Source organism: Monodon monoceros, unplaced genomic scaffold, assembly GCF_005190385.1.
Source record: "Monodon monoceros isolate NGI ecotype Baffin Bay Population unplaced genomic scaffold, NGI_Narwhal_1 Super_Scaffold_12, whole genome shotgun sequence".
Lineage (NCBI taxonomy): Eukaryota > Metazoa > Chordata > Mammalia > Artiodactyla > Monodontidae > Monodon > Monodon monoceros.
Genome location: NW_021703768.1, coordinates 166,203,314 through 166,224,094, shown reverse-complemented (window position 1 = coordinate 166,224,094; position 20,781 = coordinate 166,203,314). Strand labels below are relative to the sequence as shown.

Genomic DNA, 20,781 nt, shown 5'->3' with positions numbered 1-20,781 from the left:
AGAAACGAAAGGACAGAACAGAGATTAAAAATGGTCAGTGTCGGGCTTCCCTGGTGGCGCAGTGGTTGAGAGTCCGCCTGCCGATGCAGGGGACACGGGTTCGTGCCCCGGTTCGGGAAGATCCCACATGCTGCGGAGCAGCTGGGCCCGTGAGCCATGGCTGCTGAGCCTGCGCGTCCGGAGGCTGTGCTCTGCAACGGGAGAGGCCACAAAAGTGAGAGGCCTGTGTACCGCAAAAAAAAAAAAAAAGGTCAGTGTCAACTTCAAGGTAAAAATCAAGATCAAATTATTGGTCAGTAAGGAATAAAGTTAGAGAGAAAGTTTCACACATGATATGCATCTGAAAAAGGTCAAGGTCATCTTCAAGATCAAGACCAAAACACCAAGGTCAGGACAAATTTCCATTAAGAAAGAGTCAATGGCAGTATTTCGACTCTCAGGGTCAAGGTAAAAGATTCAAGTTCAAGATCAAGGTAAAGTTCATGGTCCAAAACAACCCCACAGATATAGGAGATTAAGGTCATGGTCAAATTAAAAGTCAGTGATAGAGGGACTTCCCTGGTGGTCTAGTGGTTAAGAATCCACCTTCCAGTGCAGGGGACATGGGTTCGACCCCTGGTCGGGGAACTAAGATCCCACATGCCATGGGGCAACTATTGAGCCCGTGCACCACAACTAGAGACAAGTGATCCCACATGCCACAGCGAAGATCCTGTGTGCCGCAACTAAGACCAGATGCAGCCAAAAAAAAAAAAAAGTCAGTGATAGAAAAGGTCATATAGTAGAGACAGAATACAGGTCTGAAAGTACCATGATAATCAGGCAAGGCTCAATTTCAATGACAATATTAAGGTTAAAATCAAGGTCAACTTTTGAGGGTTAGGGTCAAGATAGAAATTTAAGACCTATAGAATGAGGGTCAAGGTTGGGGTTGGATAAGGATAAAGTCAGATTTAGGGTTATAATTTGGGGTAAATGTTATAGTTAGGATGAGGATTAGGGCAGGAATAAGGTCATGATTCAGTGTTGGAGGTGGGTCTGGTTTGTGTACGTGTTCATGTTTGTATTCATGTTGGTGTTTGTTGTTGGATTTAAATTCAGCCTTGGGCTCGGGCTAGGACTTGGGAGAGTGTATAACATGCAGTACAGAGTGGGAAACACACTGTTCCACACAAAAACATGATACGGATTCATTCATGCAACTAGCAGTCTTGACATATTTTACACGTTTCCATAGGGAGTGTGTAATACGCAGCACAGAGTGGTGAACACATCTTACAGAAATAAGATTATCCTGATTCATTCATGCAACCAGTGCCATTAGAAATGTCTTCTTTTAAAAAAAATAATAATTTATTGCTTTTCCTTCCAAGGCTTTGTGAATTTACAAAAAAAAAAAAAAAAAAGTTTACATGCTGCTCAGCTCAGACTGAGAATGCAAGAGGTGAGAACCTGGACCACAATGGCCACTGGGTGTTCGCCTGCAGATAGGCACTGACATCTGAAACAAGCTCCCCCAGATTTCTTTTATTGCCTTCAGAGTTGCTGCATTCCTCACACACCATCTCACACGACACACTTGGGTCATTAGTCAAGTCAGTGGAATGGTACAGAGGTTTTTTTGGTTTGGGGGTTGTAGTTTTTCTTTTCCTTTTTTGCCCTTCTAGAAAATGAAATTTTCAGTTCATTTCTGAAAAAAAAATTGGTCAATAAATTCATTTTGTTCTGGTTCTACTTTACACAAAGCTTCATACTCAACCTGATACCTTCCAAGCTGCATTTTCTTTTCTGCTATTAGTGCCTGGAGTTGCTGCTGTTGGGCTTCTCTCTGTTTTTTTTTTTTTTTTCTCTCTCTCTGTTTTGCTGTAAATTTGAGCAAGTTCTGAGAACCAATGGCCTTCATTCTCTCATTTTCTGCTGCTTTTGCAAGTTGGTCAACAAGCTCAATTAAACCACCAACTATTTTATGAAATTGGCCAATTTTGTCCACAAAGTCCTTGCACTCTTCCTTGAGCTCTATGATCTGCTGGGTAACCTCTGGGTCCAACACCCGCAGCTTGTTCAGCTCATCAAAGTGTGGCCCTGCTTCACCCAGGATGTCCTTGGCCATGGCTGTCCACCCCGCAGCAGCGGTGCCTGCAACCCAGGCTGACGGTGGTAGGCAGCTCCTCTCTCCGGTCGGCGGCAGCCGGAGCCCTGCCCACCAGCCTCGGCCGCTGCCAAGGCTACATGACCTGTTTACCCCTAACATCACTTTCCGACATCTTTAGCTCTTACACCGCAGAGCCTGCTGGGAAACAAGAATTTTTTTTTAATACATCTTTATTGGAGTATAATTGCTTCACAATACTGTGTTAGTTTATGTTGTACACCAAAGTGAATCAGGGATATGGGGACATATACATACATATGACCCCATATCCCCTCCCTCTTGAGCCTCCCTCCCATCCTCCTTATCCCACCCCTATAGGTCATCACAAAGCACCGAGCTGATCTCCCTGTGCTATGTGGCTGCTTCCCACTAGCTATCTATTTTACATTTGGTAGTGTATATGTGTTAATGCTACTCTCTCACTTGGTCCCAGCTTACCCTTCCCCCTCCCGGTGTCCTCAAAACCATTCTATGTCTACATCTTTATTCCTGCCCTGCAACTAGGTTCATCAGTACCATTTTTTTTTTTAAGATTCCATATACATGTGTTAGAATACGGTATTTGTTTTCTCTTTCTGATTTCCTCCACTCTGTATGACAGACTCTAGGTCCATCCACCTCACTCAAATAACTCAATTTTATTTCATTTTATGGCTGTGTAATATTCCATTGTATATATGTGCCACATCTTCTTTATCCATTCATCTGTCAATGGACACTTAGGTTGCTTCCACGTCCTGGCTATCGTAAGTAGTGTGCAATGAACATTGTGGTACATGACTCTTTTTGAATTATGGTTTTCTTAGGGTTATACCCAGTAGTGGGATTGCTGGGTCATATGGTAGTTCTATTTATAGTTTTTTAAGGAACCTCCATACTGTCCTCCAAGTGGCTGTACCAATTTACATTCCCACCAACAGTGCAAGAGGATTCCCTTTTCTCCACACCCTCTCCAGCATTTACTGTTTGGAGATTTTTTTATGATGGCCATTCTGACTGGTGTGAGGTGATACCTCATTATAGTTTTGATTTACATTTCTCTAATAATTAATGATGTTGAACATTCTTTCATGTGTTTGTTGGCAATCTGTAGATCTTCTTTGGAGAAATGTCTATTTAGGTCTTCTGCCCATTTTTGGATTGGGTTATTTTTTTGATATTGAGCTGCATGAGCTGCTTGTAAATTTGGAGAGTAATCCTTTGTCAGTTGCTTCATCTGCAAATATTTTTCTCCCATTCTGAGTGTTGCTTTTTCATCTTGTTTATGGTTTCCTTTGCTGTGCAAAAGCTTTGAAGTTTCATTAGGTCCCATTTGTTTATTTTTGGTTTTATTTCCATTTCTCTAGGAGGTGGGTCAAGGGGCAAAGAGGATCTTGCTGTGATTTATGTCATAGAGTGTTCTGCCTAGGTTTTCCTCTATGAGTTTTATAGTGTCTGGCCTTACGTTTAGGTCTTTAATCCATTTTGAGTGTATTTTTGTGTATGATGTTAGGGAGTGATCTAATCTCATACTTTCACATGTACCTGTCCAGTTTTCCAGCACCACTTATTGAAGAGGCTGTCTTTTCTCCATTGTATATTTTTGCCTCCTTTATCAAAAATAAGGTGACCATATGTGCATGGGTTTCTCTCTGGGCTTTCTATCCTGTTCCATTGATCTATATTTACGGTTTTGTGCCAGGACCATACTGTCTTGATTATTGTAGCTTTGTAGTATAGTCTGAAGTCAGGGAGCCTGATTCTTCCAGCTCCGTTTTTCTTTCTCAAGATTGCTTTGGCTATTCGGGTTCTTTTGTGTTTCCATACAAATTGTGAATTCTTTTGTTCTAGTTCTGTGAAAAATGTCATTGGTGATTTTATAGGGATTGCATGGAATCTGTAGATTGCTTTAGGTAGTAGAGTCATTTTCACAATGTTGATTCTTCCAATCCAAGAACATGGTATATCTCTCCATCTGTTTGTATCATCTTTAATTTCTTTCATCAGTGTCTTATAGTGTTCTGCATACAGGTCTTTTGTCTCCTTAGATAGGTTTATTCCTAGGTATTTTATTCTTTTTGTTGCAGTGGTAAATGGGGTGTTTCCTTAATTTCTCTTTCAGATTTTTCATCATTAGTGTATAGGAATGCAAGAGATTCCTTTGCATTAATTTTGTATCCTGCTACTTTACCAAATTCATTGATTAGCTCTAGTGGTTTTCTGGTAGCATATTTAGGATTCTCTCTATATAGTATCATGTCATCTGCAAACAGTGAGAGTTTTACTTCTTCTTTTCCAATTTGGATTCCTTTTATTTGATTTTCTTCTCTGATTGCTGTGGCTAAAACTTCCAAAACTATGTTGAATAATAGTGGTGAGAGTGGGCATCCTTGTGTTGTTCCTGATCTTAGAGGAAATGGTTTCAGATTTTCACCATTGAGAACGATGTTGGCTGTGGGTTTGTCATACATGGCCTTTCTTATGTTGAGGTAGGTTCCCTCTATGCCTACTTTCTGGAGAGTTTTCATCATAAATATGTGTTTAATTTTGTCAAAATCTTTTTCTGCATCTATTGAGATTATCATATGGTTTTTATCCTTCAGTTTGTTAATATGGTGTATCACATTGAATGATTTGTTTATATTGAAGAATCCTTGCATTCCTGGGATAAACCCCACTTGATCATGGTGTATGATCCTTTTAATGTGCTGTTGGATTCTGTTTGCTAGTATTTTGTTGAGGATTTTTGTGTCTATGTTCATCAGTGATATTGGTCTGTAGTTTTCTTTTTTTGTGATATCTTTGTCTGGTTTTGGTATCAGGGTGATGGTGGCCTCGTAGAATGAGTTTGGGAGTGTTCCTCCCTCTGCTACATTTTGGAAGTGTTTGAGAAGGATAGGCATTAACTCTTCTCTAAATGTTTGATAGAATTCCCCTGTGAAGACATGTGGTCCTGGGCTTTTGTTTGTTGGAAGATTTTTAGTCACAGTTTCAATTTCAGTGTTTGTGATTGGTCTATTTATATTTTCTATTTCTTCCTGCTTCAGTCTCAGAATGTTGTGCTTTTCTAATAATTTGTCCATTTCTTCCAGGTTGTCCATTTTATTGACATAGAGTTGCTTGTAGTAATCTCTCATGATTGTTTGTATTTCTGCAGTGTCAGTTGTTACTTCTCCATTTTTATTTTTAATTCTATTGATTTGAGTCTTCTCCCTTTTTTTCTTGATGAGTCTGGCTAGTGGTTTATCAATTTTGTTTATCTTCTTAAAGAAACAACTTTTAGTTTTATTGATCTTTACTATTGTTTCCTTCATTTCTTTTTCATTTATTTCTGATCTGATCCTTATGATTTCTTCCTATTAACTTTGGTTTTTGTTTTTTTTTTTCTACTTTCTCTATCATTTCTCTGAATTCTTTTTCAGGCAGATTGTGTATTTCCTTATTTGGTCTTGTAGATTTTTACCTTGTTCCTTTATCTGTGACATATTTTTTTGCCATCTCATTTTTTTCTTTTTGTAGGGTGGGATTTTTTTCCTGTCTTACTCATTGTTTGGCCTGAAGCTTCTAGCACTGGAGTTTGTAGGCTGTTGGGTAGAGCTGGGTCTTGGTGCTGAGATTAGGACCTCTGAGGGACTTCACTCTGATGAATATTCCCTGGAGTCTGATGTTCTGTTAGTCCAGGGGTTTGTACTCAGAGCTCCCACTGCAGGAGCTTTGGCCTGACCCCTTGCTCATGAACCAAGATCCCGCCAGCTGCACAGGGTGACAAAGAAGAAAAAAAAGAAATAAAGGAGCAGAATAACAAAGATTAAAAAATAAAATTAGACTAGGAAACTAACAGATATGTTAGAAAGAATATAAAAATAAAAACATAGATGAAACAACAACCAGAATGTTAAACATAACCACAATAGTAAAAAAGAGGGGGAAAAAAAAAGAGGGGAAAAGGCCTTGGCTGTGGGTGTGGGGATTAGGCTGGGGTAGGGTTTAGGCAGTGGGCGCAGCCTATGCTTAGGACCCACAGGGCTGCTAAAGGTCCTCGTGTGGAGTGGGGGGTGGGGCTTAGGGTCAAGCAACAGAAGGGTCCCAGGTGTGCCTCTAGTCTTGGTGGGTGTGGGACCCGGCCTGGGAGTCCAGCAGGCTTCCTGGGCCCGAGTGGGCAGAGCAAATGCCCTCTGCACCTCTCATGCTCCTCTGGTCCTGGAGGGTCCCTCCTGCCTTCCTCTCCTGTTCTCCCCTGGCCTCCCTCCTATGCCCCCAGGACCAATGCTGCCCTGAGGGGTCCTTGGAGGGCAGGGGACCCGGCCTGGGAGCCCCAGTCTTCCCGGGCCAATTGGGCAGGGGAAACGGTAGGTGACCTCCCCCCGATCCAAGCCCCTGAGGGTCCCTCCAGGCGTGGGAACCCCTTCCCCCTCCCAGTCACCCCTCAGGGGCATCGGTCCTGTCCAGGCTCCACTTCTCCTCCACACTCAGTCACCCCATATCCTACTTGGTCGCTTGTGGGTTCCTCCCATCTCCTTGGACATCGAGGTCCCCCAACAGTGTCTGGCAGGTGCCCTCGTTGTGGGGAGACATGAACTGCGTGTCTTCCCATGCTGCCATCCTGACTCTGTCCCACCCTATTTCTTTTGATTGGAACATTTAGTCTATTGACATTTAACTACTTATTGATAGATATGTACTTACTGCCATTTTTTTTCTTACTGCCATTTTATTACTTGTTTTCCACTTGTTTTTGTAGTTCCTTTCTGCTTATTTCTTTTTGTTTCTTCCCTTGTGATTTGTTTCTTTGTTTAGAAGTATGCTGTGTTCCTTCATTCTTAGTTTTCATGCATCAATTATAGGTTTTTGATTATCCTGGGGCTCACATATGTTAACCTATAATTATATCTACTTTTTTTTTTTTTGCAGTATGCGGGCCTCTCACTGTTGTGGCCTCTCCCGTTGCAGAGCACAGGCTCCAGACGCGCAGGCTCAGTGGCCATGGCTCACGGGCCCAGCCACTCCGCGGCATGTGGGATCTTCCCAGACTGGGGCACGAACCCATGTCCCCTGCATTGGCAGGTGGACTCTCAACCACTGTGCCACCAGGGAAGCCCTATCTACTTGTTTTTAAACTGGTATTCCTTTAAGTTCAGACATGTTCTAAACTTTTTTTACTCTCCCTTCTCACGTTTTTACTCCCCCACCTCACATTTTCTGTTTCTGAAGTCATATTTTACATCTTTATGTTTGTCCCTTAACTGTGTATTGTAGTTATAGTTACTTTTATAATTTTTTGTCTTTTAAACTTTGTACTAGCTTATTTGAGTTGTTGATCCTCAGTTTTTAATATATATTTGCTTTCCTAATGGGATTTTCTCTCCCCTATAGATTCTTAATTTCTTTACGCTTAGAGAAGACCCTTCAACATTTCTTTTGGAGTAGGTTTATTGTTGTTGAACTCGTTTAGTTTTTGCTTGCCTGAGAACTTCTTTATCTCTCCTTATATTCTAAATGATAATCTTGCTGGGTAGAATATCTTTGTTGCAGGTTTTTCCCTTTCAGAACTTTGAATATGTCATCCACTCCCTTCTGGCTTGCAAAGTTTTGGCAGAGAAATTAGTTGAAAGCTTTATGGGAATTCCCTTGTAAATGTCTGTTTTTCTCTTGTTGCCTTTAGAATTCTCTCTCTTTAACTTTTGCAATTTTAATTATGATATGTCTTGGTGTGGAATTACTGGGAGTGGAATTGCTGCCATATTAGTGCTCTGAGGTGGCCCATAGCCCCAAGCAGTGTGCTAAATTGTGCCTGTGGTTCCTTATCTTGTGGGTGCTGGGCAGTTTTCAGGTCTACAACTCCTCTAGCTCCTGCCAGATCTCCTTCTTCACCTTCTCTGGGTCGTGGACCAGGCCTGTGTGAGGCTTCACATTGCAGGGGTCCAGTCTCTCAGTCATGTCACCCATCCTCTGGATCTTCTCTTTTGACTTCTCTTAACCCTGGGCCAGTTATCAAAAATCCATCAAATTGGGGCTTCCCTGGTGGCGCAGTGGTTGAGAGTCCACCTGCTGATGCAGGGGACACGGGTTCATGCCCCGGTCTCGGAAGATCCCACATGCCGTGGAGTGGCTAGGCCTGTGAGCCATGGCCGCTGAGCCTGTGTGTCCGGAGCCTTTGCTCCGCAACGGGAGAGGCCACAGCAGTGAGAGGCCCACGTACCGCAAAAAAAAAAAAAAATTCCATCAAATTGGAGGAAGACCAGAGACATTATGGTGGAGCAGGAGGACTTCAGCTCACCTCCTCTCATGAAAACACCAAAATCTCAACTAACTGCCGAACAACCATCTACAAAAAGGCTGAAACCTACCAAAAAAGATAATATACATCCAAATACGAAGAAGTAGCCACAATGAGACAGTTAGGAAGGGAGCATTTGCAATCTACAAAAAGGCTGAAACCTACCAAAAAAGATAATATACATCCAAATACGAAGAAGTAGCCACAATGAGACAGTTAGGAAGGGAGCATTTGCAATACAATACAATCAAATCCCATTCCCACTGGGTAGGTGACCCACAAACTGGAAACTTGCAGAAGTTCCCCACAGGAGCAAAGTTCCGAGCCCCACATCAGGATCCCCAGTCTAGGGGTCTGGCATTGGGAAGAGGAGCTCCCAGAGCATTTGGCTTTGAAGATCAGGAACTCCACAGGACTGGGAGAAACGGAAACTCCACTCTTGGAGGGTGCACACAAGGTCTCATGCACACTGGGACCCAGGGAAAAAGCAGTGACTTCATAGTAGCCTGGATCAGAACTACCTGCTGGTGTTGGAGGATCTCCTGGAGAGGTGGGGGGAGGCTGTGGCTCACTGTGGGGACAAGGACAGTGGTGGCAGAGGTACTGGAGAATATTCATCAGCTTGAGCTCTCCTGGATGTCACCATTTTGACACCAAGACCTGGTCACACCCAACAAAGTGTAGGCTCCAGTGCTGGGATGCCTCAGGCTGAAAAAGCAACAGGGCAGGAACACAGCCCCCCACCCCCACCCCATCAGCAGACAGGCTGCCTAAAGTCTTTCTGAGCCCATAGCCACCTCTAAAGACACCCACTGACATGGTGCTGCTCACCAGAGGGAAAAAACCCAGCTCCACCCACCAGAAGCCTCCACAGGCCTCTTAGACCAGCCTCACCCACCCACTAGGGGGCAGACACCAGAAGCAAGAAAAAATACGATCCTGCAACCTGTGGAACAGAGACCACAAACACAGAAAATTAGGCAAAATAATATGGCAGGGGAACATGTTCCAAACGAAGGAACAAGAAAAAACCCCAGAAGAACAACTAAGTGAAGTGGAGATAGGCAATCTATCCAAAAAAGAATTCAGAGTAATGACAGTAAAGATTATTGAAGATCTCAGAAAGAGAATGGAGGCACAGACTGAGAAGATACAAGAAATGTTTAACAAAAAGATATAAAGAACAAACAAACAGGGTTGAACAATACAATAACTAAAATGAAAAATACACTAGAAAGAAACAATAGCAGAATAAATGAGGCAGAAGAACGGATAAATGAGCTGGAAGACATAATGGTGGATATCACTGCCATGGAACAGAATAAAGGAAAAAGAATTAAATGAGGAGAGTCTCAGAAACCTCTGGGACAACATTAAACACACCAACATTTGCAAAATATGGGTCCCAGAAGGAGAAGAGAGAGAGAAAGTGTCTGAGAAAATATTTGAAGAGATTACAATGAAAACTTCCTTAATATGAGAAAGGAAAAACTCACTCAAGTCCAGGAAGCATAGGGAGTCCCATATAAGATGAACCCAAGAAGGAACATGCTGAGAGACACATTATTCAAACAGACAAAAATTAAAGACAAAGAAGTATGCTAAAAGCAACAAGGGAAAGGCAACAAATAACATACAAGGGAATCTCCATAATATTTTCAGCTGACTTTTCAACAGAAACTCTGCAGGACAAAGGGGAGTGGCATGATATATTTAAAGTGATGAAAGGGAAAAAGCTGCAACCAAGAATACTCTACCCAGCAAGGCTCTAGTTCAGATTCTATGGAGAAATCAAAAGCTTTACAGACAAGAAAAGTTAAGAGAATTCAGCATCATCATGCCAGCTTTACAATATTTGCTAAAGAAACTTGTTTAGCTGGAAAAGGAAAGGCCACAACTAGAAACAAAATTACGAATGGGGAAGCGCAGCAGTAAAGGCAACCATGCAGTAAGGGTAGGAAATTATCCACACACAAATATGATACAAAACCAGCAACTGTGAGAAGAGGAGAGTACAAATGCAGGATATTGGAAATGCATTTGAAATTAAGAGACCAGCAACTTAAAACAATCCTGCATATATAGACTGCTGTATCAAAACCTCATGGTAACAAGAAACCAAAAATCTAAAATAGATACACACACAAAAAAGAAAAAGGAATCCAAACACAATACTAAAGATAGTCATCAAATCACAAGAGAAGAGAACAAAAGAGAAAGGGAAGAAAAAAGACTAGGAAAAAAAACCCCACCAATAACTGAAAACAACAAAATGGCAATAAGAACACACATATCAGCAATTACCTTAAATGTAAATGGATTAAATGCCCAATCAAAAGATAAGAAGGGCTGAGTGGATACAAAAATAAGACCCATATATTTGCTGTCTACAAGAGACCCACTTCAGATTTAGGTACATATACAGACAGAAAGTGAGAGGATGGAAAGCAACATTAAACGCACCAACATTCAAATTATAGGGGTCCCAGAAGCAGAAGAGAAAAAGAAAGGAACTGAGAAAATATTTGAAGAGATTATAGTTGAAAACTTCCCTAATATGGGAAATGAAATAGTCAATCAAGTCCAGGAAGCACAGAGGGTCCCATACAGGATAAATCCAAGGAGAAACATGCCAAGACATATTAATCAAACTATCAAAAATTAAATACAAAGAAAAAATATTAAAAGCAGCAAGGGAAAAACTACAAATAATATACAAGGGAATCTCCATAAGGTTAAGAGCTGATCTTTCAGCAGAAACTCAGCAAGCCAGAAGGGACTGGCAGGACATATTTAAAGTGATGAAAGGGAAAAATCTACCACCTAGATTACTCTACCCAGCAAGGATCTCATTCAGATCCGACAGAGAAATTAAAACGTTTACAGACAAGCAAAAGCTAAGAGAATTCAGCACCACCAAACCAGCTTTACAACAAATGCTAAAGGATCTTCTCTAGGCAAGAAACACAAGAGAAGGAAAAGACCTACAATAACAAACCCAAAACAATTAAGAAAATGGGAATAGGAACATACATATCGATAATTACCTTAAATGTAAATGAATTAAATGCTCCAACCAGAAGACATAGACTGGCTGAGTGGATACAAAAAGAAGACCATATATATGCTGTCTACAAGAGACCCACTTCAGACCTAGGGACACATAGAGACTGAAAGTGAGGGGATGGAAAAAGATATTCCATGCAAATGGAAATCAAAAGAGAGCTGGACTAGCAATTCTCATATCAGAAAAAATAGACTTTAAAATAAAGACTATAACAAGAGACAAAGAAGGACACTACATAATGATCAAGGGATCACTCCAAGAAGAAGATATAACAATTGTAAATATTTACACACCCAACACAGGAGCACCTCAATACATAAGGCAAATACTAACAGCCATAAAAGGAGAAATCGACAGTAACAGAATCATAGTAGGGGATTTAACACCCCACTTTCACCAATGGACAGATCATCCAAAATGAAAATAAGGAAACACAAGCTTCAAATGATACATTAAACAAGATGGACTTAATTGATATTTATAGGACATTCCATCCAAAAACAACAGAATACACTTTCTTCTCAAGTGCTCATGGAACATTCTCCAGGATAGATCATATCTTGGGTCACAAATCAAGCCTTGGTATTTTTAACAAAATTGAAATCGTATTAAGTATCTTTTCCGACCACAATGCTTTGATACTGGATATCAATTACAGGAACAAAACTGTAAAAAATACAAACACATGGAGACGAAACGATACACTACTAAATAACCAAGAGTTCACTGACAAAATCAAAGAGGAAATCAAAAAACACCTAGAAACAAATGACAGTGAAAACACGAGGACCCAAAACTTATGGGATGCAGCAAGAGCAGTTCTAAGAGGGAAGGTTATAGCAATACAATGCTACCTCAAGAAAGAAGAAAGATATCAAATAAACAACCTAGCCTTACACCTAAAGCAATTAGAGATGGAAGAACAAAAAAACCTCCAAAGTTAGCAGAAAGAAAAAAATAATAAAGAACAGGTCAGAAATGAATGAAAAAGAAATGAAGGAAACAATAGCAAATATCAATAAAACTAAATCTGGTTCTTTGAGAAGATAAACAAAATTGATAAACCATTAGCCAGACTCATCAAGGAAAAAAGGGAGAAGACTCAAATCAATAGAATTAGAAATGAAAACGAAGTAACAACTGACACTGCAGAAGTACAAAGGAACATGAGAGATTACTACAAGGAACTATATGCCAATAAAATGGACAACCTGGAAGAAATGGACAAATTCTTAGAAAAGCACAACCTTCCAAGACTGAACCAGGAAGAAATAGAAAATATAAACAGACCAATCACAAGCACTGAACTTGAAACTGTGATTAAACATCTTCCAACAAACAAAAGCTCAGGACCAGATGGCTTCACAGGCAAAGTCTATCAAACATTTAGAGAAGAGCTAACAGCTATCCTTCTCAACCTCTTCCAAAATATATCAGAGGGAGGAACACTTCCAAACTCATTCTACGAGGCCACCATCACCCCTGATACCAAAACCAGACAAAGATGTCACAAAAAAAGAAAACTACAGGCCAATATCATTGATGAACATAGATTCAAAAATCCTTAACAAAATACTAGCAAACAGAATCCAACAGCACATTAAAAGGATCATACACCATGATCAAGTGGGGTTTATCCCAGGAATGCAAGGATTCTTCAATATAAACAAATCAATCAATGTGATACACCATATTAACAAATTGAAGAACAAAAACCATATGATCATCTCAATAGATGCAGAAAAAGCTTTCAACAAATTCAACACCAATTTATGATAAAAACCCTCCAACAAGTAGGCATACAGGGAACTTACCTCAACATAAGAAAGGCCATATATGACAAACCCACAGCCAACATCATCCTCAATGGTGAAAAACTGAAAGCATTTCCATTACAATCAGGAAAAAGAAAAGGTTGCCCACTCTCAACACTATTATTCAACATTGTTTTGGCAGTTTTAGCCACAGCAATCAGAGAAGAAAAACAAATAAAAAGAACCCAAATCAGAAAAGAGGAATTAAAGCTGTCACTGTTTGCAGATGACATGATACTACACATAGAGAATCCTAAAGATACTACCAGAAAACCACTAGAGCTAATCAATGAATTTGGTAAAGTAGCAGGATACAAAATTAATGCAAAGGAATCTCTTGCATTCCTATACACTAATGATGAAAAATCTGAAAGAGAAATTAAGAAAACACTCCCATTTACCATTGCAACAAAAAGAATAAAATATCTAGGAATAAACCTACCTAAAGAGACAAAAGACCTGTAGGCAGAAAATTATAAGACACTGATGAAAGAAATTAAAGATGATACAAATAGATTGAGAGATATACCATGTTCTTGGATTGGAAGAATCAACATTGTGAAAATGACTCTACTACCCAAAGCAATCTACAGATTCAATGCAATCCCTATCAAACTACCACTGGCATTTTTCACAGACCTAGAACAAAAAATTTCACAATTTGTATGGAAACACAAAAGACCCCGAATAGCAAAAGCAGTCTTGACAATGAAAAACGGAGCTGGAGGAATCAGGCCCCCTGACTTCAGGGCCCCTTACTACAAAGCTACAGTAATCAAGACAGTATGGTCCTGGCACAAAACCATAAATATAGGTCAATGGAACAGGATAGAAAGCCCAGAGATAAACCCACGCATATATGGTCACCTTCTTTTTGATAAAGGAGGCAAGAATATACAATGGAGAAAAGACAGCCTCTTCAATAAATGGTGCTGGGAAAACTGGACAGCTACATGTAAAAGAATGCAATTAGAACACTCCCTACACCATATACAAAAATAATCTCAAAATGGATTAAGGGCCTAAATGTAAGGCCAGACACTATAAAACTCTTAGAGGAAAACATAGGTAGAACACTCCATGACATAAATCACAGCAAGATCCTCTTTGACCCACCTCCTAGAGAAATGGAAATAAAAACAAATATAAACAAATGGGACCTAATGAAACTTAAAAGCTTTTGCACAGCAAAGGAAACCGTAAACAAGATGAAAAGACAGCCCTCAGAATGGGAGAAAAATATTTGCAAATGAAGCAACTGACAAAGGATTAATCTCCAAAATTTACAAGCAGCTCTTGCAGCTCAATATCAAAAAAATAAAAAACCCAGTCCAAAAATGGGCAGAAGACCTAAATAGACATTTCTCCAAAGAAGATATACAGATTGCCAACAAACACATTAAAGAATGCTCAACATCATTAATCATTAGAGAAATGTAAATCAAAACTACAATGAGGCATCACCTCACACCCATCTGAATGGCCATCATCAAAGAATCTCCAAACAATAAATGCTGGAGAGGGTGTGGAGAAAAGGGAACCCTCTTGCACTGTTAGTGGGAATGTAAATGGATACAGCCACTATGGAGAACAGCATGGAGTTTCCTTAAAAAACTAAAAATAGAACTACCATACGACCCAGCAATCCCACTACTGAGCATATACCCAGATAAAACCATAAATCAAAAAGACACATGCACCCCAATGTTCATTCCAGCACTGTTTACAATAGCCAGGTCATGGAAGCAACCTAAATGCCCATTGACAGAGGGATGGATAAAGAAGATGTGGTACATATATACAATGGAATATTACTCAGCCATAAAAAGGAACGATATTGGGTCATTTGTAGAGATGTGGATGAATGTAGAGACTGTAATACAGATGAAGTAAGTCAGAAAGAGAAAAACAAATATTGTACATTAACACATATATGTGGAACCTAGAAAAATGGTACAGATGAGCCAGTTTGCAGGGCAGAAATTGAGACACAGATGTACAGAACAAACGTATGGACACCAAGGGGGAAAAGCTGCGGGTTGGTGGTGGTGGTAGTGTGATGTATTGGGAGATTAGGATTGGCATATATACACTAATATGTATAAAATGGATAACTAAGAAGACCCAGTTGTAAAAATAAATAAATAAAATAAAATTCAAAAAAGAAAAGAAAAACAAACACCTAGGAATAAACCTACCTAAGGAGGCAAAAGACTGGTACTCAGAAAACAGTAAAACACTGATGAAGGAAATCAAAGATGACAGAAACAGGGCTTCACTGGTGGCTCAGCGGTTAACAACCCAACTGCCGATGCAGGGGACATGGGTTAGAGCCCTGGTCCAGGAAGATCCCACATGCTGCGGAGCAATAAAGCCCGTGTGCCACAACTACTGAGCCTATGTGCCACAACTACTGAAACCCATGCACCTAGAGCCTGTGCTCTGCAACGAGAAGCCAATGCAATGACAAGCCTGCACAGCACAAGGAAGAGTAGTCCCCACTCGCTGCAACTAAAGAAAGCCTGCACACAGCAACGAAGACCCAACGCAGCCAAAAAATAAATAAATAAATAAAAAGGCAAAGATAACAGAAATAGATGGAGAGATACACCATGCTCCTTGATTGAAAGAATCAATATTGTGAAAATGACTATACTACCCAAAGCAATCCACAGGTTCAATGCAATACCTATCAAATTACCAATGGCATTGTCCCCAGAACTAGTACAAGAAATTTTACAATTTTTATGGAAACACAAAATACCCTGAACAGCCAAAGCAATCTTAAGAAAGAAAAACGGAGCTGGAGGAATCAGGCTGACTTCAGACCATACTACAAAGCTACAGTAATCAAGACAGTATGGTACTGTCATAAAAACAGAAATATAGATCAATGGAACAGGATAGAAAGCCCAGAGAGAAACCCAAACATATATGGTCACCTTATTTTTGACAAAGGAGGCAAGAATATACAATGGAAAAAGACAGCCTCTTCGATAAGTTGTGCTGGGAAAAATGGACAGATATATGTAAAAGAATGAAATTACAACACACCCTAATACCATACACAAAAATGAACTCAGGCTTCCCTGGTGGCACAGTGGTTGGGGGTCCGCCTGCCGATGCAGGGGACACGGGTTCGTGCCCCGGTCTGGGAGGATCCCACATGCCGTGGAGCGGCTGGACCCGTGAGAAATGGCTGCTGAGCCTGCGCGTCCAGGGCCTGTGCTCCACAATGGGAGAGGTCACAGCAGTGAGAGGCCCGCGTACCGCAAAAAAAAAAAAAAAAAAAAAAAAAGATGCTCAACATCACTAATCATTAGAGAAATGCAAATCAAAATCACAATGAGGTATCACCTCACACTGGTCAAAATGGCCATTTTCAAAAAATCTACAAACAGTAAATGCTGGAGAGGGTGTGGAGAAAAGGGAACCCTCCCGCACTGTCGGTGGGAATGTAAATGGATACAGCCACTGTGGAGAACAGTATAGAGGTTCCTTAAAAAACTATAAACAGAACTACCATATGACCCAGCAACCTCACTACTGGGCATATACCCTGAGAAAACCATAATTGAAAAAGAGTCATGTACCACAATGTTTATTGCAGCACTATTTACAATAGCCAGGAGATGGAAGCAACCTAAATGTCCATCAATAGGTGAATGGATAAAGAAGATGTGGCACATATACACAATGCAATATTACTCAGCCATAAAAAGGAACAAAATTGAGTTATTTGTAGTAAGGTGGATGAACTTAGGATGTCACATAGAGTGAAGTAAGTCAGAAAGAGAAAAATACTGTATGCTAACACATATATATGGAATTTTAAAAAGCGGTACTGATGAACCTAGTGGCAGGACAGGAGCAAAAACGCAGAGTAGAGAACAGACTTGAGGGCACAGGGGGCGAAGGGGAAGCTGGGATGAAGTGAGAGAGTGGCATTGACATATATACGCTACCAAATGTAAAATGGATGGCTAGTGGGAAGCTGCTGCATAGCACAAGGAGATCAACTCGATGCTTTGTGATGACCTAGAGGGATGGGATATAGAGGATGGGAGGGAGGCTCAAGAAGGAGGGGATATGGGGATATATGTATACATATAGCTGATTCACTTTGTTGTACAACAGAAACTAACACAACATTATAAAGCATTTATACTCCAATAAAGATGTGAAAAAAAAGTCTGTCCAAAAAAAAGAAACAAACAAAGAATTTCTCACCCCATAACTTTAGTTAGGTAAAATTCTAAAAGTGCATTAATAATTTTTCCTTTGATTATTTCTTAAACCATCTAGTTCAGGGAACATAGTGAGATAAAAGGCAAAGCTTCTTGAATAAAACATGTTTGAGAGTTGCATGTGGATAGGGCACTCTTTTACCTTTTTTACAATGATTATCAAAAATTCATACTTAGGATCATTTGGATGTCCCTCTCGGTCCTCAGGACAGGCTGCCCCAAGATAGGCTACAATGGTATATTGAATATAGTAAACTAAATTTCCTTGAGAAACCGCTGATGAAGCAAAATTATATTTACAAGCACTCTCTGCTCCCCCTCTGCTGGAAGAGGAAAGAAATCAAATCTCCCATGTGAAGGTACTGTCAGTATAACAGGATAATAGAAAGCATCCTTATCACCAGATTTGGGAATTCTAGGCTAAGGAAGCTATGTAAACAAAGTTTGTTACTTCTTCATAAGTTTGCTGCCCGAAGCACAAACCCCTCTGTTTTGTTAAATCTTCACAAATAATTGTTTCTTTCTCTAGAAATGATATATGGGTGGCTGCTTTAGTCTCTTCAAAAGTCTCATTTCTATGAGACCTCTGTTCATATAAATTAAATTTGTTTATTTCTTTGTTAATCTGTCTGGTGTTAATTTAATTGTTAAACCATCTGAAAGAACTAAGAAGGGGTGAGGGCAACTTTTCCTCCTTCTCAACAGTTGTTTTAGTTGCCAGGATACTAGCTGGACCCACTCTCTTCCCCTTAGGGCTACAGAATTGAGAGGTACTGTGACCACAAACTTAAGCTGGCAGAAGGTAAAAGTTGTTAACAGATTAGCCTTCTGGATCTCTGCCTGGAAATGCCAGTGGAAGTGAAACTGATAAAAGTCATTTTTCTCTATAAACTTAGATTAGCAGGAGAAAATATGTGTGGAACTTTCTCCTTTGTCATAGCAACTCAAATAAAAATATGGTAAATGAGTGATCTTCATTTTTATTGGTCATTTCCTCCCAGAAAATGTCTCTGCTTTTCTTTGTCTCTGTGTGTTGTGTCATTTGTCCTAAGGAGGAAGAACCATAGGGCAGAATAGCAGGCATAGGTTCTTTATAAAATTGCTGTTCAAGCCAGCCTCACAAACTGGTGAGTTCATGGTTGTCACCCACTAGTGTTTGTTTAGACAAATGTTGCTGTGGGTCCCTCATGGAAAAAACAGAAGAGTTTATTCCTTCCATCTTGGTCTATATTGTGAGAGCTTGACTTTATGACCAGTGAGAATATTCTATCTGGTCACTGCATTCTGAAATGTGCACTTATTGGGGTGGATCTATTTGGTGGCCAAATAGACTGGGGCATGAGACAGGAAATCACAAGCATCTCTCTCTTCATGTGGCAATGCCAGATTTCACAGGTACTTGTCATAAGGGGTCCTAGTCTATAGAGGCATTTCTTGTCTCAACATTCATTGCTTTGTGCTGAGAAAGTCTCATTCCAGTAGCACTGCCTGGTGCCAAAGATGAGTAGATTTATGACTGGAGGCATCTCACATTGTCATGACAGAACAGAGACAACATTTGATTACACCATCCTTACCACATGTGCAACAGAAGTCTTTACTGTCTTAGACTATATTGGGAGTAGACCTTTGGATTATGGGGGATACATCTGCACCCACATTAGGGATGCCTGTTTTATACATGGTAAAGATTTATTCTAAGTCTAAAAAGTTACCTCTGTGTCTTTCCATAAGAAGTCTTACTGGATCGAGTCATTATTGAAATAAACATACTAGTGGAAATCCCATTCGTCAGTGACAGGATAATGAATCGTTTTAACTGGAAAACTTCTATGTTTGAAAATCTTTTCTTTTTACACAGTTTTATTGGAGTATAATTGCTTTACAATTTTGTGTTAGTTTCTGCTGTACAACAAAGTGAATCAGCTGTATGTATACATATATCCCCATATCCCCTCCCTCTTGAGCCTCCCTCCCACCCTCCGAATCCCACCCCTCTAGGTTGTCACAAAGCACCGAGCTGATCTCCTGAGCTTTGCAGCTACTTCCCACTAGCTATCTATTTTACATTTGGTAGTATATATATGTCAATGCTAGTCTTTCACTACATCCCCCTCATCATAAACAACTGTCATACTGGTATTTACAGGAAGATCTAATTGAAAAGAGAACACAAAATGGTATGATGCTATTCTTAGGGAATCCTTTAATAAAATGAACTAACAGAAGCCAGACTTAGAAAAATTAAAAAAAAATCTGAAGTAAATTCCCCTTCTCTTCCCTTTTATACTCCTCTTCAATCCCAACTCCCTGCACCTAGCCTCCATAAGATCATTTGGACCTCTGGGATCCTGGTATGACCTATCCCTCAAAACCCAGCTCTATCACCTCACCCAGTTCTCCTAAATCTTAAAACTCCTGCAACCTTCCCACAAAGCACTCACCTGGTTGTTTTGATTTCTCTTTTTAAAAAGATTTTTCGGAGAGCACATTGGCTTGACCTCTAGTCCTGGGGAATACAGATTATTTTGTAAATGCTGACAGTCAGAAGTGAACTCAGCTGAGTACTTGAGAAGCACAATAAAGCTCACTTTGCAGTCCCTTATAAATCCTAATTTCCAGGTCTTGCTAACCAGCCTCTGCCAGCTTCAGGCATTCCTATGCAATGTCCTTTGTAGAAGTATACTGTACCCCATCCCCAAAATTTCAGATCCCTTGTAAAACATCAGATCTTTAAATTATAAAACGTTTTACCTCCAGTCTCAGAAGACCCAATCAATTCAGGGCAAAATTAGAAAGGTTAGTTGTTATTCAGAACCCCAATCATAGGGACCTTAATTGACTGCTAGAGGGTTTTCTTCCAGCCCACAATTATACCGTATCTATTAGGTAGGCCAGATGACACTCTGGGTAAACAAAACCCCTTCAGAGAGGAACAGAGAGGCCAGCACCTCTCCCAGTCAACCGAAGTAGAAATGACCTAAATAAAAGCTAATATTCAAGGTTCGATAGGAAAAATATTAAAGGCCTTTGCCCATAAATTTAGTTGGTCTAAGGTTGAATTATGTATTCAAAAAAAAAAAAAGGAAAGAATCCAGAAGCTTTTGTTGAATGTTTTATACAAAATTTTTAGCAGAAAACTGCATTGAAAACAGAAGCCCAGAGCACAGGAAACACTAATATCTGCTCCAGTGAGAATTTTTCACCCTGATACTGGACGGCAAATTCAAAATAACTGCAAGTGT

General features: G+C 40.1%; 1 pseudogene; it reads right to left on the bottom strand.

Annotated features, from left to right (window-relative positions):
- Nucleotides 1–213: 213 nt before the first annotated feature.
- Nucleotides 214–2,243, bottom strand: LOC114892737 (annotated as a pseudogene).
- Nucleotides 2,244–20,781: the final 18,538 nt, after the last annotated feature.